Below are 19,790 nucleotides of genomic sequence, written 5' to 3'. Positions count from 1 at the left end.
GCCTGCAAAAGTACCAGACTAATACTGGTTTCTTTTTTTCCTGGTGCTGTGGACCGGACAACGTGTCCAAACGGCGGAGGAGCGGCCTACAAATCCCAGAAGGCATCGGGACTCCCGGCGGCTAGGAGTTGCAAAGCACCAGACTGAGGACACAGAAAACCCCCTCCCATACTGCCGAGCGCCTGTCCAGAAGAAGCGGTTATATAAAACAATAAAGCCATCTATACCCAAAACACCGTTGTCCATGAGTCTGTTCGATTCCCCACTCGAAGGCTCAAAAGTGGTGGAGAATGCGGGCAGTGAACTAGCCATCTGGGAAACGAAGATGGAAGAAATGCTACAGGCTCTGATTAAAGGCCAGGAACAATTGGGATGGGCTGTGGAGCATCAGCTCGCATCCGCGCAACAAGATAGAGAAACCTTCAGGAATACAGTGGTGGCACAACTCGAGGGGTTACAACAGACAGTCGACCCTGCCGGTAACCCTGTCAGAGACACACAACCACATCCCACACCTTCAGGTATATCCCTGCAAAAGTATATTGCCGGCGAAGATCCCGACGCGTTCCTGGTAAATTTTGAGAGGGTGGCATTGGCATGTGGGTGGCCATTGGAGAAATGGCCATTTTTCCTCGCCCCCCTGTTGACCGGGGAAGCACAGGCGGCCTACTAGGTGACCAACAGCAACGGGCAGACACCATACGGACAGATTAAGGTGATCATCCTAGACCACCTAGGATTGGATGCGGAGGCCTACCGGGTACGCTTTCGCAAAGAAAGAGGGCTTACAGGGGACAATCTGAAAACCTTGTTTTTTCGGCTGAAGTCTGCTGCCGATAAATGGCTCACCCCCAGCACCAGCACAAAAGAGGAAATCATGGACAAGATTTACCTTGAGCAGTTTCTCGAGGTGCTGCCCTACGGGACTCAGAGGTGGCTGAGGCAGTACTCCAACCTTTCGACAAAACAAGCCATGGAGATGGCCGTCACGTTTGTTCGGGCCCAGCCTCGGTTGCATACAAGTGAGCCAGAGAAACCGAACAGACCACCTCTCTGGCCGGACCGCCGGCACGAGCCCCCCCTGGGCTCCCAGTTCCTCGTCTTACGACCCCGGAGGTCCCCCTGTTCCGGGGTCCACAGTGCCTCGACTGTGGGGCCTGGGGACACATTGCTTGCCTGTGCCCACAAAAACGAAACCAGGAGGAACCCATGGAGGTCGGGTATTTACCGAAAGCTGTTATGTATACCGCAGAACTTGGAGGTGCATATCACGTGAGTGTCAGAGTCAATGGAACAGTGGTCAGGGCCCTGTTGGATTCGGGATGTAAACAGTCTGTGATACAGGGATGTTTTGTGAGACCCCCCCAGGTAACAAGGGGGACACGGACTCGGGCCCTCCAGGCTTACCTGTTCCTATGTCCCCTCTTTCTGAACAGCACACCAACTCCAGGAAGACGAAGGACATGGTATACAACCCCGCACGGGATACCGAGGACCAGTATTTCTTTAACTGAACGGAGCTGGACCCTGTACCCGCCCACCTACCACAGGTAAAACCCAGCCCGGAAATCACACAGGTGTGTTTTTCACCCAGATGTAGAGAAGGAGAGTGGCGACAGGAAGGAGAGTGGCGAGAGGACGGAGCAGAGCGGAGGTCGGAGGAGGCCAGAGAGGAACAGCAGGGGACGGAGGAGACGAGAGAGGTACCGCGGAGGTCAGAGGAGGCGAGAGAGGAATAGCGGAGGTCGGAGGACGTTGAAGGAGCAGACAGAGGAGCCCATACCATCGAAGGAGAACGGAGAAGGAGCCGAGACTTCAGCGACTAGCCAGGAGGCCAACGGGAAGGAGCATCGCCCAGCCACACTTCCCGGGAAGTGTGGCTAGAGCCGGTACGGTCACGTTTTACGGGTTGGGCGGGACGTAGGTGGGCCAAACCACCCTGAGAACCACTCGGCATACCGTGCACGCCCCCCCCTCACTAAATTGACACTTGTCCCTGGGTCGAGTAACTGCACTCCCCACTCGAAGGCTCACAGGGCCCTAGCCTAGAATAAAATTCAACAACACAGTCAAGCCTAGGTTAAAGTAAGAAAAGGTGCAGAAACCTGTAACGCAAGGGGGAACAAGACCATGCTCATTCCCCTTATCAAAGACCGCAAAGCCGCCTTGGTACTCTTCAAGTTCTCAGAAGCCTGTAGAAAGGTTGGCAATAACATCTTACTGAAGAGACTTAAGGGATGGGTTGAGGTGGCCATAGAGTGGATTTGATCTTGACTTCACAATCAAGGGCAGTATGTACAAATTCCATTGGCTGCACCACCCTCAAGTAATCTGCTATATGGGCTCCTATAGGTGTCCCTGCCTCACATTTGTCTTAGGACATACAAATGCTCTTCTTGGCACAAGATCTTGACCAGCACCATACGTGTTTTTAAATGTCTGCTGAGAACACTCTCTTTCATATTAATCTGGACAAAATGATTAGTGTTACACAATGCCATGATCACATGAGAGGCAGCTCCCACTGTTAAAAAGGAGCCCAAATCTAAAATGTAGAAGATCATTTAATTTGTGAGCGGCGGCCTGCTGGTGCCCTACAGCTCAGTGGATACCCTGGCCTCTGCTCCCCTGGTGTGGCAGATGCACTGAAGAGAAAGAAGAAAGCTGAGTAGGTGTTATAGGTTTTGAGCATTTAGCTTTTAAGAAACAAACCATTAGAACTATGGTATCAAAGTATGGCCAGAGGGTTGCTGACTACATTCGGCCCCCAGCTGAATGATTGCACTGAGATGCTGTTTACTTCAGAAACCACTAAACATTCCAAAATATGTTAAAACATGGAAATCGTTTATTTACATTCTTACTGAAGTAAAAGAAAAGAAGCAAACAAGGTGTTCTGAAAATCTTAATTTAGATACACATTCATTTTTCAATACATCTTGCAACAAACGTGTAAAAAATATGATAGTCTCTTTAAAATACAGGAAGTGTATATCACTAATATGCAGAAGCATTACACCTCCGTACATCAGAACAGATAAGTGAATTCAGAAGTATTTCATTTAAAACTAATAGCTTTCAGAAATGAGTGTAGAAATATTCCTTCCTCCTCACACCCTGACAACAATGTCAATAGTAAACTAAGAGGCAAGTCAGTTGCCACGTGAAATCCTCTGGGTGGTCAAGGTTGTTATTAGTTTAAACAAAATGGAATCCACTCAGAGGGTGGTAGTGATCCCTAAAGTGATGGGGAGCACATAGTGTTGTTTAAATGCATCTCACACACCAACAGGCCCCTTGGTGTCATGCTTTATCATCGGGGCCTTCGCACCCCTCTACGGGATGCGGCGTGCTGCGACTCACGAATACGTAGGAGCACTGATAGTGAACTATGTGTTTGTGTGTGTGTGAGGGAGAAGTGTGAGTAGTGAGGTGAGGTGAAAAAAGGGAGGGTTAAAAAATACCTGGCTCGTAGGAAAAAATTATTTATTATGTCCTCGGCTGGTATTGTTAAAAAGGTGCAGTGTGAGGTTGACAAATATACGTATTAGGGTATATCAACCTCTGAAAAGCATCGACATGTTTCGGAGTACAGCGACTCCTTCTTCAGGACAGGATATGCACGTTATCCTCACCTTACTCACATGGATGTACAATGTAAAAGTGTATTTTACCAAAAAACTAGGTGTAAATGTACCTATCAGTGTTTTTTTTGTAGATAATTCAGAAAAGGGGGTGGTGATGAACAGAGTGTCTGAATTAAGCAGACCACTCTTACCCAGTCCAAAGATCAGGGCTTCATCCATCACCGTTATTTATCTCACTGCACCATCCCAGCTCAGAACCTGGCTATATGCAAATCAGTCTGTCCCTGGCCCAGTGCATCATGGGAACAGGGCAGACCAAACTACCAAGCCAATTCTTCACCAGAAAGGAGACAAGCTACCGGGGACCGGTTTCTGGCATTTCAGCCGTCTTCGGCCCGGCTTGCTTGAATCCTGATGGTGCAGTGAGAAAGGGACTCATGTCTGAGTATACCCTGCCACACCTATAGTGGCCAAAAACGATTCAGAAAAGGGGGTGGTGATGAACAGAGTGTCTGAATTAAGCAGACCACTCTTACCCAGTCCAAAGATCAGGGCTTCATCCATCACCGTTATTTATCTCACTGCACCATCCCAGCTCAGAACCTGGCTATATGCAAATCAGTCTGTCCCTGGCCCAGTGCATCATGGGAACAGGGCAGACTAAACTACCAAGCCAATTCTTCACCAGAAAGGAGACAAGCTACCGGGGACCGGTTTCTGGCATTTCAGCCGTTTTCGGCCCGGCTTGCTTGAATCCTGATGGTGCAGTGAGAAAGGGACTCATGTCTGAGTATACCCTGCCACACCTATAGTGGCCAAAAACGATTCAGAAAAGGGGGTGGTGATGAACAGAGTGTCTGAATTAAGCAGACCACTCTTACCCAGTCCAAAGATCAGGGCTTCATCCATCACCGTTATTTATCTCACTGCACCATCCCAGCTCAGAACCTGGCTATATGCAAATCAGTCTGTCCCTGGCCCAGTGCATCATGGGAACAGGGCAGACTAAACTACCAAGCCAATTCTTCACCAGAAAGGAGACAAGCTACCGGGGACCGGTTTCTGGCATTTCAGCCGTCTTGGGCCCAGCTTGCTTGAATCCTGATGGTGCAGTGAGAAAGGGACTCATGTCTGAGTATACCCTGCCACACCTATAGTGGCCAAAAACGATTCAGAAAAGGGGGTGGTGATGAACAGAGTGTCTGAATTAAGCAGACCACTCTTTCCCAGTCCAAAGATCAGGGCTTCATCCATCACCGTTATTTATCTCACTGCACCATCCCAGCTCAGAACCTGGCTATATGCAAATCAGTCTGTCCCTGGCCCAGTGCATCATGGGAACAGGGCAGACTAAACTACCAAGCCAATTCTCCACCAGAAAGGAGACAAGCTACCGGGGACCGGTTTCTGGCATTTCAGCCGTCTTCGGCCCGGCTTGCTTGAATCCTGATGGTGCAGTGAGAAAGGGACTCATGTCTGAGTATACCCTGCCACACCTATAGTGGCCAAAAACGATTCAGAAAAGGGGGTGGTGATGAACAGAGTGTCTGAATTAAGCAGACCACTCTTACCCAGTCCAAAGATCAGGGCTTCATCCATCACCGTTATTTATCTCACTGCACCATCCCAGCTCAGAACTTGGCTATATGCAAATCAGTCTGTCCCTGGCCCAGTGCAATAAGTTGTCCACCATAAGCGTTGAAGGGTATACTCAGATGTGAGTCCCTAGCTCATTGCACCATCAGGATTCAAGCAAGCCGGGCCGAAGACGGCTGAAATGCCAGAAACCGGTCCCCGGTAGCTTGTTTCCTTCCCAGTATAAGAATTGGCTTGGTAGTTTGGTCCGCCCTGATCAAGTCCTGATCTTTGGACTGGGTAAGAGTCGTCTGCTTAATTCAGACACTCTGTTCATCACCACCCCCTTTTCTGAATCTTTTTTGTAGATAAGCTCTGTTGCGCCCAATTGGCGTGAGAAGAACCTGTGGGGTAAAAAATATAGTAAACATCACAGTCGGACGTCCAGGAACAAGGAAAAACAATGATTTCCAGGTGTATGAGGGTAAAAGTGAACCAGAAATAAGGTTCAAGGACCCTGTGAAATAAAACATTAAAAAGACACACAGTAGACACAGACATACATTTAGTGGTAAAACGCCAAGGCCACTTTCCCAACAGTGACTGTGGAGGAAGGGAGAGACTTCAATAGAGGCTTACTTAAAGTTCAAGATTGTCTGACCTCATGAGCCTAAGCGTGGTATTGGGGGTTCCTTCCTCACTGCTCAGTATAGCAACCTAAAGGATGTTAAGGGTAGGTTTTAGGTTCATATAATAGTCATGGGAGAAACTAGATGGCCCTTGATTTCACAACCCAACTCACGGTTACTGCACGGTCTAGTAGACTGCCTTCCCCTCAACGCGGCTCCGACGATGTGAAGGATTAGGTTGACTAAGGCCTCTTATATACTGCCAAATGCGTCAATTAGTGAGTTTATGAGAAGCGGAACCATGCCCAAACAAGGGTACAGTATGCAGGGCAGGTCCGGTATTGCGCGCTGATCAATGGCGCGGTATGCGGTTGGACGGCGCATGCGCTAGGGGTTAGTATACCTGAACGGCGCGCATGAATATTGCATGCAATGCCTCCGTCCGGCAAATCTAAACGGCGCGCATGCATGTACTTCAGACGCTGTATCGTAGCGCATGCTACCCGGCAGGAGGGTGGGAACCAGGCGGGGATTCTTAGCGCTAAGAGTATAAGTACCAAGGACAGCGTTAGCTAAACCGAAACAGCTCACAACAGTATGGAAGTATTGATAGATTCATAAATAAAACAGCCTAAATGCATAGATGTTTCAGCACAGTTTCACTGTCATCATGGAAGGAAAACAAAAGATGTCTATCATGTCAGATCAGATCAACGTAACTGGCTCCATGGAATGGAGTCATTTAGCCCTGTGGTGTCAGGCCCAAGGCGGAACACCCACCTCTGCTCTTTTTCAAATAGCCCTACTTCTGTGGGCAGTTCGCAATCACTGTCCAGTGTATTTCATTAACACAGTGTTGGTATTCTAGAAAGTGGGCTGCCATTTTCTTGGTTGTTTTCTTGCATCTTATGTTGCTTTTGTGCTCATTGATCCTTATTTTGACTTGCCTTGTTGTCATGTCCACATATTCTTTGTTGCAGGGGCATGTGATTAGGTACACAACGTTCTTACTGTTACAGTTAGTGAATGTGCGTTGTTCCCAACTGGTACCATTCGTGAAGGTCAGGGTCTGGCTTTTCTTGGTTAAATGACAGCTGTTACAATTGCCACAAGGGTGGTGGCCATGTAATCCTTGTAACCTTGTTTGTTCCACTTTGTTTGTGGGAGGTCTAGTATGGACAAGCATGTCCTTTAGATTCCTTCCATGTCTGTGGGCAAACAGTGGTTTTTCCAGATTCAGTGAGCCGCTTGTCAGAGTGCGCCAGTGTTTATTGACCAATTTGGAAACTTGGTTCGAGATTGGACTGTAAGTGGTGACACAGACTGTTCTGCTAGGTTGGTTGTCTCTCTGAGGTTTGTCTTCCAAAAGGGCTTCACGGTTATTGTTTCCAGCTCTTTTCATTGCCTTTTGAATAACCTGGTTTGGGTATTTTCTCTGTTTCAGTTTTTTACCCAGGTACTTGGCCTGAGCTTTGTACTTGGCTATGTCGCTACAATTGCGACGTAGGCGTAGGAACTGCCCGTATGGTAAATTCTCCCTCTGGTGACGTGGATGGAAGGTGTCAAACCTGAGGAGGCAGTTCCTCGCCGTCGGTTTGAAATGGGTCTCAGTTTTTAACAAACCTGCCTCATGATAGATGTTAAGATCTAGGAAGACCATGGAACTGTTGGACATTTGGTGGGTTAACTTGAGGAAAGAGTTCTGGTTGTTGAGCCATTGCATGAACTCAGTGATCGATTGGCCATCCCCTTCCCAGATCACCAGGATGTCATCGATATAGCGTCGCCACGTGCGGATTCTCTCCCTGAAAGGATTGTCTGGGTGGAGAATCTTGGAGGATTCTAGATGGTGAACGTACAATCCCGCCAGACTCGGTGCAAATGTGCTCCCCATACTAGTTCCGTGGCTTTGCAAGTACAGAGTGCCCTCGTATTCAAAAAAGTTTTTAGTAAGTGCTAGCGAGATACACTCCATAACCACTCCACGGGGGGTTTGGTATCTCCATCCGTCAGAGTGAAGTACTTCCTCGATATTCAGAAGTGTCTCGTCATGTGGAAGGCTAGTGTAGAGACTCTCCACATCAAGGCTCAACATCATTTGGGATTCAGGATCAAAGGGATGGTTCTGTAGCAATTGCAGAACCGCTTTGGTGTCTCTGAGGTACATGTCGGTTGCTTGCACCAAGGGTCTTAAAAAGGCATCGGCAAACTTAGACAGTGGCTCAAGGATGGATGAAATGCCAGACACAATAGGGCGGCCTGGTGGGTTTTCAAGGTTCTTGTGGACCTTGGGTATTGTATAGAAGTACGGAGTGCGGGGATTTTTTTGAACAAGGAATTCTGATTCTTTTTTGGTAAGCCAATTGTGCGCCAAGGCTTCCTCAATCATTGCCTCTATTTGTACTCATAGAGACTCAGTAGGGTCTTCTGCCAAAACTTGATAGGTCCTTCTGTCAGAAAGGAGTCTCCTGCATTCTTTATCATATGCAGTTGTGGTCGTAGAGGGGTGCGAAGGCCACGATGATGAAGCATGACACCAAGGGGCCTGTTGGTGTGTGAGGGGCATTTAAACAACACTAAATGCTCCCCATCACTTTAGGGATCACTACCACCCTCTGAGTGGATTCCATTTTGTTTAAACGAATTACCAGGGGAGACTGAATCCACTTGTCTCTCTCCCTCCCTCCTGTTGTTATATTTACGTTCTAGACAGCGCGCAGCTGTGGGAGCCCCTCTCCACTTTTTTGACCACACTAAGACATTCGACATACACTACATCCAACGCCTTAAATCTTCCCATTCACCTAACCATCATGGAGGACGAACACGGCCTAACCTTCAGTGAGGACGACATCGATAGAATTCTTGCTGATGTCAACCCTTTTGAAGGGCTAAGTAACAGTGACCCAAGCCCAGCAGTTGCAGACTGGGATGAATTGATGAACTTAAGAAAAGTCCAAATAAGGGCGGCCCTACATGGCCTACTAATGAGGGAATACTTAAGGAACAAAATAGCCCCGCAGGGTTTAATGGTCAGAAATGAACCATTCATCTTTCAGGACGACCTCACTTTTAAAAAAGCTTGGTCCCTTATCTCCTGGCATTGCACCAGAGATTGGCTGGTGTTGATAGTTCAAACAGCCACAAGAAAATCATTGGAATTAAAAGTTGACATCCAGAAACTCGAAGTACAACTGAAAGCTTTCATTTTACCAGCAGACTTAAAGAAAGGGTTGGAAGAACTGAATCAACAAATGAAGGATTTTGAGGCTACTTTAAAACAAAGCAAATTTAACAAACTGAAAAAGGATAAGGGCCGCTTTACCCCAGAGAGAGCGTATCCATACACAAGAGCTGATTATGTGATGAAAGGTAACATTAGTGACACCGACAGCATAAGTTCCGATGGTAGTTCTACCAGCACTAACTCAGGTGGTTTCCAGGAAAAGAAACAACAGAGGGGATGTTTCCGTCAACAGAGATCTCAATTCCCCCGCCAGAGAGGCTGGAGACGTTTCCATGGACCCCAATACAATCCGTACCAAAATCATTTCCAGTTCCCTCAATACCAATTCGGCCCGCCACAAATGGGACAAATGTATCCCCAATGGGTGCCAGACCAAACTAGCGTACCACACAATGCTCAGCCTTTTTTATCATGGGGCCAAGGACCCCGCAGAGGAAGGAACAAGAAAGGCAACAATGTCAACTGGCAACCCGCAGACGAAGCAGACCCCAGGGTCCTCACGAGGATCATGACTACGAACCAAGCATCAACGAGCAAGAGGGGGACCTAGTCATTAACATAACCCCATGGCCTTTAACTAACCTACAAAAAGAGGTACTCAACAAAGGCTTAGGGTACGTCCCCACTAATAAACCTGACACTTTCCTTTTGCATAAAGAAATCCAGGTTTTCATCAGAACAATCAAACTGAGGGCCTTCTTTAAAGACAAAGAACCATCTCAAGAAACCTCCGATACAGGTCTAAGACCGAAGTCTATTTTCACACCCCTAGACAACCAACTCCCTGTGGAAGTCTTGGCGTTCGAGAAGGCCATCATGCTGGAACTAAGCAAAATAGACACCAAGCAGAAGGTGTTCCAAAACATGAGCAGACTGGAGAATGAGGCAATCAGAGAACTAAAACAGAACAAAAACCTCACCATAAAACCTGCAGACAAAGGTGGGGCAGTGGTCATTCAGACCACAACTGCATATGATAAAGAATGCAGGAGACTCCTTTCTGACAGGAGGAACTATCAAGTTTTGGCAGAAGACCCTACTGAGTCTCTACGAGTACAAATAGAGGCAATGATTGAGGAAGCCTTGGCGCACAATTGGCTAACCAAAAAAGAATCAGAATTCCTTGTTCAAAAAAATCCCCGCACTCCGTACTTCTATACAATACCCAAGGTCCACAAGAACCTTGAAAACCCACCAGGCCGCCCTATTGTGTCCGGCATTCCATCTATCCTTGAGCCACTTTCTAAGTTTGCCGATGCCTTTTTAAGACCCTTGGTGCAAGCAACTGACACGTACCTCAGAGACACCAAAGCGGTTCTGCAATTGCTACAGAACCATCCCTTTGATCCTGAATCCCAAATGATAGTGAGCCTTGATGTGGAGAGTCTCTACACTAGCCTTCCACATGACGAGACACTTCTGATAATCGAGGAAGTACTTCACTCTGACGGATGGAGATAACAAACCCCCGTGGAGTGGTTATGGAGTGTATCTCGCTAGCACTTACCAAAAACTGTTTGGAATACGAGGGCACTCTGTACTGGCAAAGCCACGGAACTAGTATGGGGAGCACATTTGCGCCGAGCCTGGCGGGATTGTAAGTTCACCATCTAGAATCCTCCAAGATTCTCCACCCAGACAATCCTTTCAGGGAGAGAATCCGCACGCGGCGACGCTATATCGATGACATCCTGGTGATCTGGGAAGGGGATGGCCAATCGATCACTGAGTTCATGCAATGGCTCAACAACCAGAACTCTTTCCTCAAGTTCACCCACCAAATGTCCAACAGTTCCATGGTCTTCCTAGATCTTAACATCTATCATGAGGCAGGTTTGTTAAAAACTGAGACCCATTTCAAACCGACGGCGAGGAACTGCCTCCTCAGGTATGACAGCTTCCATCCACGTCACCTGAGGGAGAATTTACCATACGGGCAGTTTCTACGCCTACGTCGCAATTGTAGCGACATAGGTAAGTACAAAGCTCAGGCCAAGGAACTGGGTAAAAAACTGAAACAGAGAAAATACCCAAACCAGGTTATTCAAAAGGCAATGAAAAGAGCTAGAAACAATAACCGTGAAGCCCTTTTGGAAGACAAACCTCCGAGAGACAACCAACCTAGCAGAACAGTCTGTTTCACCACTTACAGTCCAATCTCGAACCAAGTTTCCAAATTGGTCAATAAACACTGGCGCACTCTGACAAGCGGCTCACTGAATCTGGAAAAACCACTGTTTGCCCACAGACGTGGTAGGAATCTAAAGGACATGCTTGTCCATACTGACCTCCCACACATAAAGTGGAACAAACAAGGTTACAAGGATTACATGGCCACCACCCTTGTGGCAATTGTAACAGCTGTCATTTAACCAAGAAAAGCCAGACCCTGACCTTCACGAATGGTACCAGTTGGGAACAACGCACATTCACTAACTGTAACAGTAAGAACGTTGTGTACCTAATCACATGCCCCTGCAACAAAGAATATGTGGGCATGACAACAAGGCAAGTCAAAATAAGGATCAATGAGCACAAAAGCAACATAAGATGCAAGAAAACAACCACGAAAATGGCAGCCCACTTTCTAGAATACCAACACTGTGTTAATGAAATACACTGGACAGTGATTGAGCAACTGCCCACAGAAGTAGGGCTATTTGAAAAAGAGCAGAGGTGGGTGTTCCGCCTTGGGACTGACACCACAGGGCTAAATGACTCCATTCCATGGAGCCAGTTACGTTGATCTGGTCTGACATAATAGACATCTTTTGTTTTCCTTCCATGATGACAGCGAAACTGTGCTGAAACATCTATGCATTTAGGCTGTTTTAATTATGAATCTATCAATACTTCCATATTGTTGTGAGCTGTTTCGGTTTAGCTAACGCTGTCCTTGGTACTTATACCCTTAGCGCTATGAATCCCCGCCTGGTTCCCACCCTCCTGCCGGGTAGCATGCGCTACGATACAGCGTCTGAAGCACAGGCATGCGCGCTGATTAGATTTGCCGGACGGCGGCATTGCATGCAATACGCATGCGCGCCTTTCAGGTATACTAACCCGAAGCGCATGCGCGGTCCAACTGCGTACCACGCCCTTGATCAGCGCGCAATACTGGACCTGCCCTGCATACTGTACCCTTGTTTGGGCATGGTTCCGCTTCTAATAAATTCACTAATTGATGCATTGGGCAGTATATAAGAGACCTTAGTCAACCTAATCCTTTACATCGTCGGAGCCGCGTTGAGGGGAAGGCAGTCTACTAGACCTTGCAGTAACCGTGAGTTGGGTTGTGAAATCAAGGGCCATCTAGTTTCTCCCATGACTATTATATGAACCTAAAACTTACCCTTAACATCCTTTAGGTTGCTATACTGAGCAGTGAGGAAGGAACCCCCAATACCACGCTTAGGCTCATGAGGTCAGACAATCTTGAACTTTAAGTAAGCCTCTATTAAAGTCTCTCCCTTCCTCCACAGTCACTGTTGGGAAAGTGGCCTTGGCGTTTTACCACTAAATGTATGTCTGTGTCTACTGGGTGTCTTTTTAATGTTTTATTTCACAGGGTCCTTGAACCTTATTTCTGGTTCACTTTTACCCTCATACACCTGGAAATCATTGTTTTTCCTTGTTCCTGGACGTCCGACTGTGATGTTTACTATGTTTTTCACCCCACAGGTTCTTCTCACGCCAATTGGGCGCAACAGAGCTTATCTACAAAAAAAACACTGATAGGTACATTTACACCTAGTTTTTTGGTAAAATACACTTTTACATTGTACATCCATGTGAGTAAGGTGAGGATAACGTGCATATCCTGTCCTGAAGAAGGAGTCGCTGTACTCCGAAACATGTCGACGCTTTTCAGCGATTGATATACCCTAATACGTATATTTGTCAACCTCACACTGCACCTTTTTAACAATACCAGCCGAGGACATAATAAATCATTTTTTCCTACGAGCCAGGTATTTTTTAACCTTCACTTTTTTCACCTCACCTCACTACTCACACTTCTCCCTCACACACACACAAACACATAGTTCACTATCAGTGCTCCTACGTATTTGTGAGTCGCAGCACGCCGCATCCCGTAGAGGGGTGCGAAGGCCCCGATGATGAAGCATGACACCAAGGGGCCTGTTGGTGTGTGAGGGGCATTTAAACAACACTATGTGCTCCCCATCACTTTAGGGATCACTACCACCCTCTGAGTGGATTCCATTTTGTTTAAACGAATTACCAGGGGAGACTGAATCCACTTGTCTCTCTCCCTCCCTCCCTCCTGTTGTTATATTTACAAGGTTGTTATTATACATGGACGACATTATGGTTTATTAAATCAAACACAAGAAGTTGTACCACATATATTCTGAACTCGTGTATTTCAAGGAGCTCTTATATGTCATAATGAAAAAGGAGGCAAAGTGAAATTATGCCTTGGATCAAACAATTGGGTCGAGTGGGAAAGCCAGCATTGATCCTAGGTTTTCTGGTTTCACGTTGTGCAATTCTATTTAATTTCAATTAAATTAAATTATCAAGTTACTTCATTTTTACAAATGCCTCCCCACGAGGTAGCGATGGCAAGCAGAAAGGCTTATCCCCAGGAGCAGTAAAGCATTTCAGTTGCAGAATAACCGTATTGTCAAATGTATGTCTCTTCTAGAGAATAGGGGTGTAATGTAGAGGGCAGTATGGGAAAAAAAACTAAAAATTCCTCCATGACTCACTGACCACACCATGGATGTGATTTGCTTTCCCTATGGCCACTTAACCCCTCACAAAACCCCACTCCCACTGTGCTGCGATTAATGTGGCCCTCGGGCACAGAACAGACAATAGTTTATGACCCCAGAATAAATGTTTGCGAGTACCCACCCTTTAGAACATAAAACCCAAAAGTCAAATGTCTATAATGTGCAGGAACATCTCTCCATTCGCATCAGGTACATTTCCTCGCTTTCCTGAATAGGGCAGAAGACTGCCATTGCGATGATGAACAATGATTTCTGACCACAGTGGCAGCTGAGCCTCCTCCAGTAAAAACACTGCAGTTGCCCCACCTAGGGTGACCAGACGTCCCGGATTTGCCCGGCAGTCCTAGTTTTTCACCTGCTGTCCCGGTAGATTTAGGCAATTTTGGCTCTTGTTCCGGTTTTTAAAGGGGGTCGACTGAAAACAGTGAGAGGCACTTTTTTGAATAATCTAAAGCTGAGCTAGTTAGCAGCTGTTATAAGTAAGAAGCTTTAGTAATAGGTATGATGTTGGATGCAGAAATTACATTTTATTTATTTTCTTGATGCATCTTTTGTTATACTATGTTCATGGGGGCTGTCCTTCTGCGCCATTCCTTGGATGAAAAATTATTGTCCTTCTTCTATTTTTCCGAAATGTCCCGGTTTTTGGATGTCAGGATCTTGTCACCATAGCCCCACCCAGGGCTTTAAGTGAGCCGGGTCTCACCAGGTCCGAGCCCCTGCAGTTTTTTAAAGGGGGCCTCAAAACGCGTCTCTATCGGGCTCTGTTTTGTGCCCTGGCACAGGCGGTCCGTTTTCTTCGAACGTTATAGGGGAAGTGAAATCCTTTAAAGAGAGTCATTTTCTCTCTGGATTTCCCTTCTCTTTTTGAAACTCCGGAGCAGCAACATTGTCGTCTTGTCACCAGGGCTTTAAGAGGAAGCTTTTTCAATATTATATCCAAGCCATAATTGCTGCTTATTTATCTTATGCAACAAGCAACCATTGACAAAGCCAATAGTCCTGACTTGTTGTAGGTATGATGTTACTTGTTGTATCATATATCTGGATGTAATGACAGAAACAGCAAAATACCAGTCTGGTGGCACACTATGCCAAACACACATTTTTAGCTTATGTGTATTAAGCCACACCCTTACTTACATTGGACACCCCCGTCCCCAGTTTTTTCATCCCACTCAAAGCCCTGTCCCCACCTCAAAATAAGACTGAAGAACTGCAAGTTTGGCAGGGAGGAAGCTAGGCCAATTTATGGTAGTGCTTCCCCTCCGCGGAACTCTAAATGCCCCTCTTAAACTTGAGAGTGGAGCGTGCCCCCACTGTCTTCACCTTCATCTGGCCTGCAAACTTCCCCTGCAGCAAGAGCAATGGAGTCTCCTAGGAGTCCATTTTAGCTCAAGCCCCAGGTCCTGCCCACTCATCCATGAGGGCATTCAATTTTTTTTAAGTTTAAAGAGCTTTATTAAAGAGGATATACAATGTAAAACATCAGTACATAAGAAGAAGGCATCAAAAAGAGTTAAGAATTAAAAAAATATATAACAATTGGAAAAACAAGCTCAATAGGGGTAAATGAGCTTTACTAAGGGGAAAAGCTTTTAAGGAGATTTTGTGTAGAGGGAGAAGAAAGAGGGGGGAAAAAAAGAAAGGAGAAGAGAAAGGAAAAGAAAAGAAAAGAAGATAAAAGAAGAGAAGACAAAGGGAGCAACCTAGAAAGAAAGCTCAATACTTGAAGGTAATGTAAATGCAAATAATTCTATCAAAACAGAAAACAACATTACAGGTGCAATATAAACTCTATACATGTAAAAACGGCAAGGTACAATAAAAAAATAAGAAGTTGAGAGAAAGACATTACGTGACACCTCTGGAAAGAAAGTCAGTTAATGGCATCCAGGGCATTCAATTTTAACTTTCACTTCTACAGAAGATCTACGCTATCCTAGAATAGAGCTAGCAAAGGTCTGGATAGTTTCACCTCTGGACTATTGCAACGTGATACACACCAGCCTTCCAAAAACCAGGCTACAAAGAGTGCAAATCATGCTCTTTCAAAGGCGTGATCAATCAAGCCAGCTTTGAAAACTCCTCGTTGGAATACAGAATCAAAAGTACCACCCTCCCCTGGATGCACGAATCCTCCTGGGGCGAGGGCTTGAGCACCGCATTACACCCCCGCCTGGAAGTTACAATCAGCTTCCTTCCCGCTAATCCAGCAAAGATGTTTCAAAGGATGTAAGCACGGAGGCAAATCCTCGGTGGATGAGGGCCTCACTCTCTGAAACTCCATCAGCTCACCACTTCTCTCTGTAGTTAATTATCTTCAGCTCAAAAAGGGCTCGAAAATCAAATTATTCAACACAGCGTTTATATGTATGTCTCGCCAAAGAGAAGGACCGAAGAAGTCAAAATCTAGGACTAGATTCCTGTGTCTGGCTGGGCTCTAACTTCCTCTCCTTTGCCATTCTGTTTGTTTCTTCTCTCATTTCCAGTGCTTGATTTGTAAAATAATAAGTGGTGGGGTCCAAAGGTTTGCTGAGAAGTCCACGACCTTTGCTATTGAATTTTGGGGCTGCCTATTACGAAGGCTTGAGTCCTGCATTCACCTCATGCCTCTTTCTTCCACCACCAGGCACACCCTACTCTTTTGCCTTTTTTTCACCCCTGCTTTCTCCCTTTATCAATGTTTTTTCCTTCTTTCTCGTCCTCCTTCTTTCTTTCTTTTTCGGTGGGTAAAAGTCTAATGAGGAAAAATAAGTGCCGGTCCCCAAAAATAAGTGCCAGTGGGCCCCACCTGCAACTACCAGATCAAAGTAAGCACTGCTCTCTGCTCTGCAGTGACCAGGGTGCTGCTGCACAAAACAACTAAATAAAAGGAGAGAGTCCAGATGATTAGGACTCAATATCCTAAATTTGCAAGTGTTCGAGCTATGGTTATTCTCACTAAAGGTCTGGAGATATTTCAGGTCAAAAGTGCAGTGGAACTTAGGCTAGTTTCTGGTGGGAACTGGTCTGTCCAGTATTGCTGGGGTCCTGTGCATGGTCCATTTACACAAATATATTGTCTGGGAGGAGCCTGTCATGAGGTGTGGGTTATTGAATACTGGTACCATGGGGATTGTGCCATAGCTACGGGGGCCTGTGAGGGCCGAGCTAACCTTTTCTATTGTTTGCCCCCCCAATACCTTGGCAGACTTTCGTGGGATAAATACCTATTTCCATTTCTGCATTTTAGCTGTGCAGCTTCATTTCTGATCTGTTTCTGCTAGTATTAGAAATGTTTTTATGATACCAACTGTTCTAGTTCATGTCACACATTTGACCAGGGAAAGCAGAAAGGCAAGGGAGCTATAGGCATTGATCCAAATAATAAACTCTTGACACAATAAATAGATCAGAGTATCTTTTAAATACTACATTATTATGTTCAAATACGATGATGTAGTTTGTTTATAGTTTTGTAACATCACAAGCATGTAGTAATATTTAGGATGACCTCTTGAGTGCTAATACTGGCTTCTCCATTGCATTTAATGGTTTGATCCTCGTCATTCACTTTATCCCCATTTACCATATTTATTTTTTCAGGGAGCATATGGGTCTCTAATCAGAACTCAGTTTGGGCTTGTAAATTTTACTTGCATGTGTATATATCTTTTTTACAAGTGCAATGCAAAGTGTGCACCTCACATAAATGTGCACTCTTAAGTCCTTCGCAGTAAAGTTCATCTGGGTGGTGACTGGGTGATCCAAGGTTGGAATGCCAATTACATTTTCGAACATCCACAAACGTACATGTTTGTAGGTAGTCAGAACTCCATTTCAGACGATTTACTCTTATATTTACTCTTGTCAACAGCAGGAATATATTCCTTACCAGGATGAGATGTTAGCATGTGTGGTTGTACTTTCTAGATTTTTATTACGTTTGAAAAATACATGACTATTTGCTGGCATACAAAACATTAATTCACAAACTTTCTCCAAGAGTACTTCTGGAAATCTTTTTTAAAGGCATAAATCAGTATCCATGTCAGTTGTTAAATCTTAATACATAGCTCTTCACCTTTAGTCTCAGGCCCCTGTAGAGCTTAGAAAGATTACAATTTAGTGCTATTTACCTATAGGAATGTATGTTACTTGTCAATCTAAACTGGAGAGGCCAAGTATTGTACGTTTATGCCATGCCCCCACCACACTCTTTCCCCCACCTTTTCTTCATCAGTAGCTATCAGGCAAACTGATGGCAGCATAGGATGCTAGCTTCACTTCCCAGCAATGCTGCTATTAATGTTCAAAGGAGCAGTACTCATGCTTCCACATAGGGATCTTATCATTTGAATGCATCAGCACTTCAAAACATAATTGTTACACTTTCATAGGGACAAAAACCATATTTCTTATAAGACCATTACTCTGCGAACTCCTTTGATTTGGAGCTGTAATGCCTTTAAAAGCACTTCCCCCAGTGCTTTAAATGGGCAAGTACCATCAGGTGCTCTGTACCTGTACTTCTTTAATTTGGAAGGGATAGTCCTGGAACTTCTCAGCACGGCTCCAATCATTTTAATGGGAGAGTTCCGGCACTTCTCAAAAGCAAACATATTCTCTGGGACAAGGAGTACCTGCACTTCTACATTTCCATTTCAAGCATTGACTCCCCCCAGAAGGTTTGTGTTAATGTTAATCATGGAGTACTAGCACTAATTGACATTTCTAGCTGAAAGGCTGCAAATTGAATTTGAATAGTCTTTATTTCTCTCTCACCTTTCAGATCAGGCATGATAAACAAGAGTTACAGTGTTAACAGACTATAATACTGTATGGGATATTTAGTCATAGTGCTAACAAACCCTTTAATACCATTTCCAGTGGTATACATACCTCCTGGTGCTTCCATTGCCCTGGTCCTACCATCTTTTAGACACCATGTCCAATGAGAACATCTACCTATTGCCACAATGTATGATTTCTTTGATAATCAAGTAGGGCTGGGCAAGAATCATTTTTTCATTTGACTGGCACTGCTCTAGTCTACAGCCTCTCCAGAGGTAGCCTGCTGTGAAAAGTTGCTTGGTAGATAAATAAGCCTGCTACCAAATCATTGCAGGGGGCCTTCATTACGAGCTATTGTGATATGTGTGTAAACCCTGTTATGGCACATAACGCAATTATGAGTTTAGAGATAAATATCAGCAAGTCAAATATGGTGATATACATTAGGGGAAAAAGCCCACCTGGAATTTGCAGGCTTTGGAAAAATAAGCACCCAAATACGCATTTTATTCCCAAAATCTCACAATTGGAAGGTATGTTTTGTGATTTTTATATGTTGTAATTTAAAGTTTATGAAGTATGATTTTGCATCCACTATGCGTTTTAGGTCAAGCCTACCAAACAGCGCAAGCTGCCTAGTTGCAAAAGACTTATTGTGGGCTTACTAGAAACATACAGGTGTTTGGTGTTGTCAATTGCTTACCATTGGGTGGCTTTCCTGTCACTCTCATTTAGGTACTTTTTTTAATGGATTTTTCGTCAATCTTGTGTTTGTCCCTCCTGTGGAACATTGCCTCTTTCCCATCTCTTTGATTGACTGGCTTCTAGGCTTACTCTTTTTGCTTTTAGGGAACCACTTTTTTTGTTGTTGTTTAAGTTCTCCATGACAGTGCATGTATTATCCAGCTGTCTGCTTAGTGCACTTTTCTCCCCCGTTTGCTCTCTCTGCCCATGTGCTACTTGCTCTCAACAAACACTTGTGTTGCTTTCTCTCTCCCATGTGCTTTTGTCTCCCTACTCCTCATTGCTCTCTTTTGCTTGTGCTTTTCCCCTGCCCACCTGTTGTGTAGCTTCTCCTTGATCTAACATTTTTCTTCACCTCCCTTCCCAACATGCTCATCCATTATAAGTTTTTTTAGTGCTTACATTCCATGTTTTAAAACAGCTTTTTCAGACTTCTTTTAAAAAATGAACTTAACCATCTTAGATTGGT

The sequence above is a fragment of the Lissotriton vulgaris genome, chromosome 7, assembly GCF_964263255.1.
Source record: "Lissotriton vulgaris chromosome 7, aLisVul1.2, whole genome shotgun sequence".
NCBI lineage: Eukaryota > Metazoa > Chordata > Amphibia > Caudata > Salamandridae > Lissotriton > Lissotriton vulgaris.
Note: the sequence above shows the minus strand (reverse complement) of the source record.